We start from the raw sequence: 11,710 nt of genomic DNA on the forward strand, positions 1-11,710 counted from the left end.
CTGTCATTTTATACCATTTCACGCATTATTTTTCAGATTTTAATATCTTTGTAATTGGCATGCATTGTACAACTGGGGGTTGCATAGTAAGTAACAATGCGCTTTGTTTTCTTAGTGGTTGGGAAAATAATTGTGCTTATTACAACCAAAGATTTAAGTTTGGTGTCGTATGCTAGGCAGATAGTAGTGACTATCACTATGAACAATAAAAGAAATTAAAAAACTGACTCTGTCATGAAACAGTTTGGATGGTGGGATCATATAAATTAACTTATATCCTAGTAAGTAAACTCCCAGCTAAATGAGTTGGTTGAGGTGGAAAGACTGATTGACTCGAACTTATATAATAATGTCAACATCATTGTAAAAACCATGTGGGCACGTCTTGCTGGTACCAATAGTTCTAACTAAAATGCATGGTCACAGTCATAGTGTGGTGAAGTCAATGAGAAAATATGTGTGAATGGGTCTTGTGAACTGAGGTGCTTCATGAAAGTGTGAGGTGACATTATTACGCTCTCATTCTTCCCAGGAACTGCCACCCTGCCCTGTCCCCTCCAACCATCTTCAGCACAAAAGAAACCACCTGCAAATACTGAAATGTTTGCATTTATTAATACAGGTCGGGTATTGTAATTATGTCCTAGGGAGCAGAGAGCTGTATCTGAAGGGAGGAGGGGGAGGTGAATGAATGTCAGTTAGACATGCAGAATTCACGAGGGGCTGATTGAGCACCTCCACGGTGGAGCATATCCTCGCTGCTTGGGGAAGAAAAGCTGTGGCGGTTGTCCTCAACGCTTGCCTTCTCTCTCCATGAGCCTTCTCCAGCTGGGCCAGCCCTCCTCTGCACGCTCACGACCCACGGCATCCGTCAGCACCCTAGCACTGATCACTCCTGTGGGTGTCTTCTTTCTCTAGCTGGCCTGTAAACTATTTGAGGGCAGGGTACTTTACAAGTGTCTTATAGTCTCCCCCTTGGTCCAGGTGCATAGTAGGAATGTATAGAGGAGTCACAAACAAACCAGAAGAGTGCTTCTCAAAGTGTCTGCCCGGACTACCTGCACAAGCCGTCATCTGCTGGAACAGGTCACCAACGCCATTCCCAGCTATCCTAGCAATCTCTGCTATGCTATGGAGGATGCCTTGTTTGGATTATAATCTCTTATATGGATTGTATTTCAATGGGTCTGGGAAGGGGCCAGGAATCTGCATTTTAACAAGCTCCCTAAATAATTCTGCAGTCAATGTAGCTGGAAAACTACTGAGGCTAAAGATTAAACGAGGTGGTCTCATAGGTGCTTTCCAATCCCAACAGCCTGTAATAAACATTCTTGTCTTCCAAGCATTCAGTCTCCATCCTCCCAGTCATTAAAAGCCTACTACTGTGTGCCTCACTCAGTCTAAAAGGCTGAAGCTCAGCCAGGGATCAGGGAAATAGTCAAAGTGAAGACTAGCATTATTGTTCCTGCTCCCAGTCAGAAAGCAGAGAGGTGGAGGAGAGGCTGAGTGGGGCAGTGGCCTGGGGAGGGGGAGGGACCAGGGCAAGAAGGGGCTGAGTGTGCAAGTAGGAGGTATACTTATTGTTGGTAGTCACTGGGTCCCTGCTGGTCCCAGGCCTCCCACTGTTCTGCCCACCCAACCAGCCTGCGAGGGGAGAAGGGAGCATTGCCGCCTAGACACCTCTCCGCTTTGATCACCAAGAGGGCTCCATGAGCCACCGAGATGGGTGGACTGATAAGGTTTAGCAGGACTAATGTCAGAGCATGAGGAACAAGTCCCAGGGCCTTTGGATGCACTCACCTTCTCCACAAAGCTGGTGGCTCTAGACAGATTGATGACAGGGAGAGCCCTGTCATTACCCCTCCAGCATGTCTCTGATGATTCCCCTTGTCTGAGGTGACCATGCTCGGTGATTAATAATAGCTACTGCAACTAACATTTATTGTGTCCAGCCTTGAGCTAAGCACTAACTCGTTTATTCTTGATGCCAACTCTACTATGAAATCCTTTGGACAGACGAGAAAACCGATGTTGTCCTATATCACATAACCTGAGCAGGGTCACCTAGCTCTTTCAACTGGTGAATGTTTCACCTCTTCCCCAGATGCCTGTCTCAGTCCCAGATGTTCTCCTCTTTATTTTCTATAGCCTGTCCTGCCCTTCTCATAGCAAGTGCCCTGGTACTCAACCCAGCATGGCTGTCCCAGGGGACTCTCATCTCTCTGACTCAAGACACCACCTCTTGTTGATGCAGTTCTGTGGTGGGCTTTTCTGGAAACCTCACCACACAGGTGACTCAACCTGCGCTTGCTGTCAGGTGAAACCCCTGAAGTGATGCTTTTGGTCCTAACTTTCCCTCGTATTCTATGTAATGGGGATTCTGTGCCTAGCTACGGGAGTTGCCATTTATTCCTGGATATTTTCACCAGTGTGCTTTGTGCTTTTTGGTTCTATCTGCCACATCCCCTACAGAAAGACACATGCACTGCCACACACACACTCCTCTCCTCCAGAACACAGGTATACATTTTGGACAGTTCACTCCTCGGGAACCATCTGTGTTCCATCCCTTTCTTGCAAAGTGGAGAAACAGGAGTGGTGACATGCTTCGCTTCTTCCAGTGTTGTCCTCATCACATCTCCCAGCTTTGTGCCCAAGAGGAGAGGCTGCGGGCTAGAATTTGAGCCTGAGCACTTGGTTCTGTATCTTTGGGAAATTAGTTCAGCCTCTGTGCCTCAGTGTTCTCCCCTGTAAAATGGAGATAACTGTATCAACCGTACTCATTGTTCTGAGCATTCCATGTGATGGTGATCTGTCAGTGAATGTCTCTCCTCCTTTCTGCCTCCTCTTGGCTTCTCTGGGTCCCCCAATGCTGCTTTCCTGCCCTGATATTTCTTACATCTGCTACATCATGCTTGGCCTTAGTTACAAAGTGGAACCCAGAATTTTTGTGATGAAAGGCCCCAGACTCAGTCTAATCTGACCTCTTTGCTGTACAGATAAAAAGACAACCACAACCCGCAGTTCCCTCCCGCCATCCCTCCGTTGCTTCATTTTGTTCCAAAGCGGTTGTATTGGTTGTATTTCGGGCACTCTAGTTACCGCCGTTTCCCTCTCCAGCTCATACAGCAATCAGATCAGGCCGCTACTGCCCGGCTGTCAGGGAGCTCCCAGCCTCCAGCTGGCTGGATTTATGGCTCTCTGTCATCTAGCAGGGTCCACAGGGGTCTGTGCGGCTCGGGAGTTATGGGTGCACAGAGACGCGGCCTTCAGTGCACGTGGCCCAACTCGTCAGTCACCTCCAGGGGCCAGTTGCATGGAAATAAAAAACTAAAATACCAGGGTCCATATGCTGATCACATTTTTATCATCCTCATTCAGATCCCAAATTTTCCTCATGGGGCACACCGGGAATTATTCTGAGGAAAAGGCAGAGAGCATTCTAGAGCCGGCCAGGGAAGGGGGACCACAGGGAGGTTGCAGCGTGCCTGAGCAATTCAGTGGCCCCTCTCAGAAGGGGCTGTGTCTGTGGACCAGGACACTGCAACAGTGGAGGGTGGCTGGGCTGAGGCTCTCCTTCCTCCAAAATCTCCCTCAAGCCTTCCAGGCCAAAGTTAATATGTAGTTATGCAATCAGTTTCGCCTCAATTCCCCAACCTCTTCCTTCCAACCGAACCACCACCTTCGGCCTCGGTGGTGAGGGATTCCGGGGCCTGCCCTCCACTGGAGCAAGTGAGCAGCTGCCTGTTGGGATATTTGAGGCAGTTCTGTAACAGCGGAGATGGGGATGGATGTTGTGCAGTTAGCTTTCTTCCCGAGTGAGGAAAAAATACAACAATCATTTCTTTATTAAAGATAAAGGACAGCCTAACACTAGGAGAGAGGGAGAGGGAGAAGGAGAGAAGGAACAAAATGTCAGGCTGAATGAAGGACAATCCTTTAAACTGAACTAATTTTGCTTTATTAAAAATTCACTAGATTATCGTTGTGTTTGTTTTCTTGCAGCTGTGCAAGAAGCCATGGGCCCGGAGTTCAAAATTCAAGATTTAATTTGTGGTATGCCACTTAGCAGCGTGTGGCTTTGGGTAAATGAACCAGCAGACTTGGACATCAGAAGACTTGCTTTCAGCTTCTCCTCTGTAAAACAGGAACGATAACACTTACAGGGTGAGGGGAGAGAGGGGTGCAAGGAAGGAAACGAAACACGTCCTGAGCATCTATGAAAAGACAGACATGTGACACAGAACGTCTTGTTTAATTCTCAGGGCAATGTAATGAGGTAGGTGTCATCACGGCCATTTCACAGGTTAGAAAACAGATTCGGAAGTCCAAGGTCACTCACAGACCCAGGGTTGGCACCCACATCTGCCTGGATGCAAAGCCCACACTCTTTCCAGGAGGAAAGGCAGAGGGAGAAAGGGGGAGGAAAGAGGAGGAGGGCCAGTTCCTAGTCAAGCCTCAATTTTCTCTTGTGAAATAGAGAACAAGGTCATCTAACTGAGCTGAAGAGGAAGAGAAGCGTCAGAAGTGCTGTACATTTGGAGCTGCTTCTCTGGCTGGAGAGAGGGGCTTACCCGTCTGTAGAGAGCGTGTTGCTAAGAAGTTGTTGAAGAGCTGGTTATCTCTGTGACACGCTCTTCTCGGGGAGGGTTGCTGTCTGATGCACGAAGAAGGGACAGATTTTGGTTTTTGCTCATTGCTGAATCCCCAGACCCTAGCACAGTGTCTGGCATATAGCTGTGATTTGTTTATTTAATAAAATGCTGGACACCTACTATGTGCTGGCTCTGTTGTAGGTGCTGGGGATGAAGCAGTGACAAAGGCAGATTGTCAGTGCTTCACCCTTATGGTATTTGTGGTCTAATAGAAGAATCAGATTGTAAACACAGAAACAGATAAAGCCAACAAAACAATCTCAGATAGCATTAAGTTACAAATAGAAAAATAAGAGTAATGGAAGAGAGTGCGGGTTGCAGTGGGGGTTTTCTCAGGAGGTAACATCGAATGAGAGAACAAGTTATTCACACCAAGATGGGGAAAGGGTATTCCAGGCAAAAGGAGGGCAAATGCAAAGCCCGAGGCAAGAGCAAGCTCGGAGAATTCAAGGGAGACAGAAAGAAGGCGGTGCCACTGAAGATGAGGCGAGTGTGGGGAGAACTGCAGGAAATGAGGGGAGAGGGGTCTGATCATATAAAACCTCATAAGCCGAGTTAAGAAGCTTGGCTTTTTTTCTAATTCCAATAAGAAGTCTTTGGAAGGTTTTAAGCAGTGGGAGGGAATGTGATCTGATTTATGTACTGGCTTTTAGACAGAAAGCAGACTGTCGTCGGTAGGGTGAGTGGAGGCAGAGAGACCAGTTAGGAGGTTGGTGCAGAGAGAGGTGAGATTACGACTCAAGTGGTAGCAGGGGAGACAGGAAGAGGGGCTAGATTTGGGCAATGGGCCTTGCTGATAGATTCTATGTAGACAGTGAGGAAAAGAGGGGAATCAAGGATGTTCTCTAGGCTTCTGGAAAAAGCTGATGGTGCAGTTAACTAAGATGGGGAAAAAGGAGGAGAAACAGGTTAAGGGCAAGAGGTATAAAAATCAAGAATTCTATTAAGAACATGTTAAGTTTAAAATACCTAGTTAACATCTGTTATGAGCCAACTTGTGTTTTCTCTCAAAAAGGTATGTTGAAATCCTTATCCCCAATACCTATGAATGCAACCTTATTTGGAAATAGGGCTTTTGCAGATATAATCAAGTTAAGATGAAATCATTAGGGTGGCCCTAATCCAATATTACTAGTGTCCTTAAAAGAAGAGGAAAATTTGGGACACACTCTCAGAGAGAACACTGAGCGAAGACACAGAGACAGAGGGAAGCTGGCCACGTGAAGATGGAGGCAGAGAAAGGAGTGATGCTGCTACAAGCCAAGGAGCTCCTGGGGCTGCCAGACAGAAGAGGAAGCAAGGGAGGCTCCTCCCCTAGAGGGTTCAGTGGGAGTGTGGCCCTACCAATACCTTGTTTTTGGACTTCTGGCCTGCAGAATTATGAGACAATATATTTCTGTTGCTTCAAGCTATCCAGTTTGTGATATTTTGTCACATTAGCCCTAAGAAACTGATACAGTGACCTAGTGGAGAGGTCAAATGGGCATTTGAATAGCAGGCCCAGAGGTTGGTTTTTAAACCAACCCATAGGACTAGATGAGGTTGACTGGAGTGTGACTTAGAGAGAGTGCTGAGGAGAAGAGAAGCCATGGAGAGATGAGGGCATGGCCCATAAGGTGGGGGTGGGGAGGTTTTTCAAGGGAGGAGAGTGTTTCAGGAAGGAGATTAGTCATTTGTGTCAAACACTGATGATAGTTCAAATCAGACTGGCTTTGTTTGGCATTTGGATTTGGTATGAGGGAAGCTGTTAAAAAAAAAAAACAATGGAGGGAGGTTACCAAAGACCTTGACAAGACAGATGTCAGCAGGTGGTGGAGACAAATCAAACAGGAGTGAATTGAGGAGAGAATGTAGGTAAGGACATGTAGAATAATTACAGAGCACTGTTTTGAGTTTTGTTATAACGTGACAAAGAAATGGAGTCATATCTAAAAAAAAATGTGGAGGTCAAGGCATATTTTTATGTCAGTAGGTATGACCTAAAGAAAGACCAATAATTCAGGAGGGAGAAGAGAATTGCAAGGAGCAAAGTCATGGAAGAAGCAAAAGTGGGCCTAGTGCACATCTGGAGGAACTGGCCCCAGGTAAGAACAGAGCCTCTTCACCTGTTATAAGTGCAGGGATGGCAGAGAATATGAGTGGAGATGATGCAGATGGGTTGGTGGAGAGATGAAATCATTCCCAGTTGTTTGCATGTCTTCATATTTATGATATCAGTGAAGGATGAGGCAGAGCTATATGGAAGGATGGTGCTAGAGGTCTGAAGAAAGAGAGGGAAGGTATGAAACAGACCTTTGAGAGGAAGGGATGATGAACACACCATGGAAACATAGGTTTGCTGGGTAGATTTGAGGGCTCTTTTGAGATTTAAAGTCATTAGGTAAGAGTGAGACCCGTAGATAAGCGTGGTTGTGTGGTTTTTTCTTCAGTAATGTTCAGCTGCTTGGGTAGGTGGCTAGCTGGGTTTAAAGAGAATTGGGGTTTTGCCAGATAAATACAACAAAGGAAAAGAGAGACAAAGAAGATGAGGGTGTTTGTAAAAGAGATAGCATAGTAATAAAATATAAAAGATAAGCTAGAGAAGGGAAGAAGTGGTCCTCTGTAGGACATTGTGAACAAAACAACATGCTTACTGGATTCAGTCCCTCTGAGATCAAAGAATAGTTTGAATGGAGGTCTAGTAGAGAGTGAGTTGGAAGGGGAGAAAGCATCAGTGACTAAGATGCTCGAAAATGAGCTTATTGGAGGTACAGATGAATCTATTTAAATTTTTAAAAGTTTATTTATGGATTTTAGAGAGAGAGAGAGGAAGGGTGAGAGAGGGAGAGAGAGACAGGAACATCAATCTGTTCCTGTATGTGCCCTGACAGGGGACTGAACTCACAACTTTTGCTTATTGGGATGACGCTCTAACCAACTGAGCTATCTAGCCAAGGTGGTATGGATATTGGTAAGAACAAGATTTAGGGTATGAACATGTGAGTGGGTGGAGAAGATAGCAAAAAGTTAGCAAGTGATGAGATCTAATCCCATTGATATAAAAGATGTTACAGTTTTTGCAGAAGGAAGTAGTTTGGAAGCTCTTCTCCAGACCCTAAGTGTGTGGATCTTCACACTTGATCCTTGAATGTAGGCAGGTCCGGGGAGAAAGTGTCTTCAGGGGCCAGCCAGGTGTCATGGAGCATGTCAGTGATGGGAATGCTGTGGGGTAGGTTTAAGGATAGAAGAACATTGGCTGGTGGCAGACTGAGTTCCAAAGGATACAGTGGAAAGGTTTACAAGAATAGGGAGAGGTGGGAGATAAAATTCAATTAGTAGCTGGTTTGGGGATTCCAGTCTACAGGATTATAGATGCTGTGACACGATTTGTGATATGAGGCATGATGGGGCATGCCCTGACATTGCCATTGAGAAAGGTGGATGGTCAGTTCAAGCTGCATACAGTCCAGAGTATTTAGCTGGCAAGTGTGAGGACGCTACTGAATGAACAGACTAATGAAACGAATCCTGCCTGTATGCCCGAGTTGTCCAGTGCTGTGCCAGGCACATGGCATAATCATTGGTTAAAACTGCATCTATCTGATGCTCTGATAACTGTAATAGGAGCAGGCCATAACCCAGTGCACTGCATACAACAGATCTCACAATGTGTGATCGGGTGATGATAATCTCAAAGTACCTTTGATGCCTTGATATGAAAATAGTTTGCACTTTGTCCCCTCTGATGGTCATCTCTATGCTCAAGACTAACCAGGGGCTGGATTGTAGTTGTGTTCTTCCTTAATTAGGAATAGGAGGGCAGTAGGCAAAGGCGGGAGTCAGGAAGGTGACCTGTCGAAGGTTGAAACTGTAGAATGTCCTTGTGCCCCAGGCCCTGACCCAGATGAAAACTCCACACCCTCACCAGGCCCTCTTTAGAAACTTAGAGCAGAAAAAGGAGTGGCCACCTTAATCCCTTAGACCAAAAGGTGGCCATTCCAGCACTGGTCTTTAACTTAGCTTCTTTTTCTCCTTTAACTATTTATTGCTCTTCTAGAAGAAATGATTTCCATTTCTTTGGATTCCTATTTTTCTAGTCTTTCTGATCCTGTTTGCCCTACCGCTTGTTTCACTGAGGCTGGGGCCACTAGCTCCCTTTTTCTTCCCAGAATAAACCAGAAAATGCTTCCTTCCTGTCTCAGTCCCTCCCCCAATACCACTAGATGTGAGAGTCCAAAGCTTTTTTAAAGAGGCTCTAAAGTTCCCACTGATGTTATGCCCCAGTGTCTGGGGTGACCTGGCCTGGTCTCTGTGTGGCTGAGAGAGTGTCTCTTTGTGCTAGCTGATGAATGGCTGCCCTGTCCTGTCCAGGACCTCAATGCCTGGAGGGTAACAAGAGAAAGCCCACTCTCCTCCTTGGGCTTTGCACCTGCTGCTCTCAGCTTTCCTTAGGGGCCACGGAGTGCTCAGGCAGGTAGCTCACTTGCTAAGCCTTAGAAGACTGACACTAAGTGGGTCCAGGAGTCTTTCCTGCCCTATATTCTCTGGACAGAATGGGGCCTGCTGAGGGGCTGCCCAGACACCTGGCCTTTCCTCCCCGTCACCTCTGTTCCATCCCCATCTGTCTCATGTTACTTCCAGGAATCTGGTCTCTCAGTAGAACAATGAGCTTGCTGGGATGCTGTTACTCTCTGTGACAGTGGGTTTGAACTATAGAATTTCTGGGTTAGAAAATATCTCACCTGGTTGGACATCTCCACCTTTGCCTGTATACAGAGCAGTGTGCAATCTTCAGGCCAGGGGCACCTCTGAAGGAGACTGTGTGATTTTCTCATCTTACCCCAGTGCCCCATCCACTCAGATCCCCTTCCCAGTGGTAAATGCTATTACCAATGTGTTGTGCATATTTCCACAGATACTCCACACACGTATCATTTAACTTAAATCTTCTCAGGTGGGTACTGTGAATTCCACTCAGTAGATTAGAAAGTCTGTCTCAGAAAGGCTGGGTAAAGTGCACGGTGTGTTAGTAACAGCGACAGTTTCAGTCAAGGTGTAAATCCAAAGCCTTTGCAGTTTCTGCCATTGAATCATTTCCTTCCCTTCCATGACAGCCCCTCACTCAGCAGGGTTGGCTTGAGAGCCTGGGTGTGCAGGCCCTGTCCTAGGTGCTGAAGGTGCTCCTAGAGGAAGGGAATCCCTTAGTTCCTACCCTCATGGGGCTCCCCAGTGAGCTGGGGAGGCCAGCAACACCAGGAAGTCTGGAGGAGAGAAGGCAGGGAGCCACAAACTTGGTTTGGCCAAGGAATTTGTGTGTGGCACTGGGTAGGGCACTCCTCATTTCTGAATTTCAGTTTCCCCATCTGTCGGAGGGAGATAAACTTAACTCACAGGGTTGGTGTGCGAATCTAGGGATAATCAATGTGAAAATGCTTGGAAATTATACCATCCCAGCATGGGAAAGGAGTCTAGGCTGGTCCTTGGGACAGCTTCCCTGTGTGAGGACCAAGTGTCACTTAATGACGAGGTAAACAGAGTGATACAGCTGCTGGGAAGTGATAAGACGGAGCAGGAACGTCATCAGCTATATTCTTTGTTTTAGGGTTATCTTTAGCAGGCACTGAGTTAGTCTATTTGCAACAAACAGTGACTAGAAGTAAAATGGGGGTAGAGTGTGGGGTTAGCCTATAGTGACAGATAACACACAAGTGAGCCTCTTGCAAAATGTTTAACTGTAAGACCTGGAAAAGTCTGCCCTGGGTTATACTTGTAAATATTACTCTGGGTGCCTGACTGGTGGTGCAGTGGATAGAGCGATCACCTGGGATAGTGAGGGCCCAGCTTTGAAACCCCGAGGCTGCTGGCTTGAGCACAGGCTCATCTGGCTTGAGGGCAGGCTTGCCAGCTTGAGCATGGGGTCATCGGCTTGAGAGTGGGAACATGGAAATGGTCCTATGATCTCTGGCTTGAGCCCAAAGTTGCTGGCTTGATGAAAGGATCACTGGCTTGGCTTGACCCCACCCACCCAGGACAAGGATGTATGAGAAGCAATTATTGAACAACTAAAAAGTGATACAACTACGAGTTGATACTTCTTATGTATCTCTTTCCTCTCTCTCTCTCTCTCTCTCTCTCTCTCTCTCCCCCCCTCTCTCTGTCTCTCTCTTGTCTCTGTCTCTCCCACTTACACACACAAAATATACTACTCTGGGCATTTCTCTTAGTTCCCCTCCTGACAAGGGCATGGGCCTTCCCAGCCCTCCCTCCCTCCTTGCAAGGTGAATATTTACTTGCTTCTGAAGTCAGTTACCAGCAGCTCAAAGTCCTTTCTACAAGTTTCTTCTGCTCAGAGCTCTTCCCTTCCCTTCTCCAACCCATCTTCACCTAGCTATATCTTACCCATTTAGGCCTTCACTTAGATCTCATTTTCTCCAAGAAGCCTTTCTGGACTCCCCAGAGTAGCTTAAGAACCTCTCCTATTCACCATCACCCCTCCCCCTATGTCCACTGATTAGCTCATATCACACCAGTTAGTGCCCATCTTATCCACCAGACTGTCCACTTCAGGGGGGTGGGCACCATGCCCACCAGTTCAACTATGTATTCTTAATGCCCAACAAAGAGCCTGGCACTTAAGACATTCTAAATCATTTGTTGAATGAATGGCTAAGTTAGTCACCCCTACCCGAGTTCAAAACTTGCCTGTACCTTGGTGTAACACCTTTCACACAGTTGTAATTTTATTGTATATATTTTTGCATGACTGCTCATCTGAATCTTTTCCTTTCATATTCCTGGTGCCCAGCCCAGGTCCTGGCATGGGGAGGGGGGGTCCAGCATATTACTTACTTACTTGCTGAATGAATGAATGACTAAATAAATTCTTCACTGGGAACTGCTTTGAACCTGAAGGTATTAACTTTGCAGGCAGTTAATGAGCTGTCTTCCAGGTGGGCCATGGAAAGGCCCAGGATATAGGGAACGAGACTGGGCTGGAGCTGATGGAACTGGAGAAAGCAAAGAGCCTTAGTGTCATCTCCTCTTTGTCATTGCAACCTTGTGGAGGGCAGATGACC

This window comes from Saccopteryx leptura, chromosome 2, assembly GCF_036850995.1.
Source record: "Saccopteryx leptura isolate mSacLep1 chromosome 2, mSacLep1_pri_phased_curated, whole genome shotgun sequence".
Classification (NCBI taxonomy): Eukaryota; Metazoa; Chordata; class Mammalia; order Chiroptera; family Emballonuridae; genus Saccopteryx; species Saccopteryx leptura.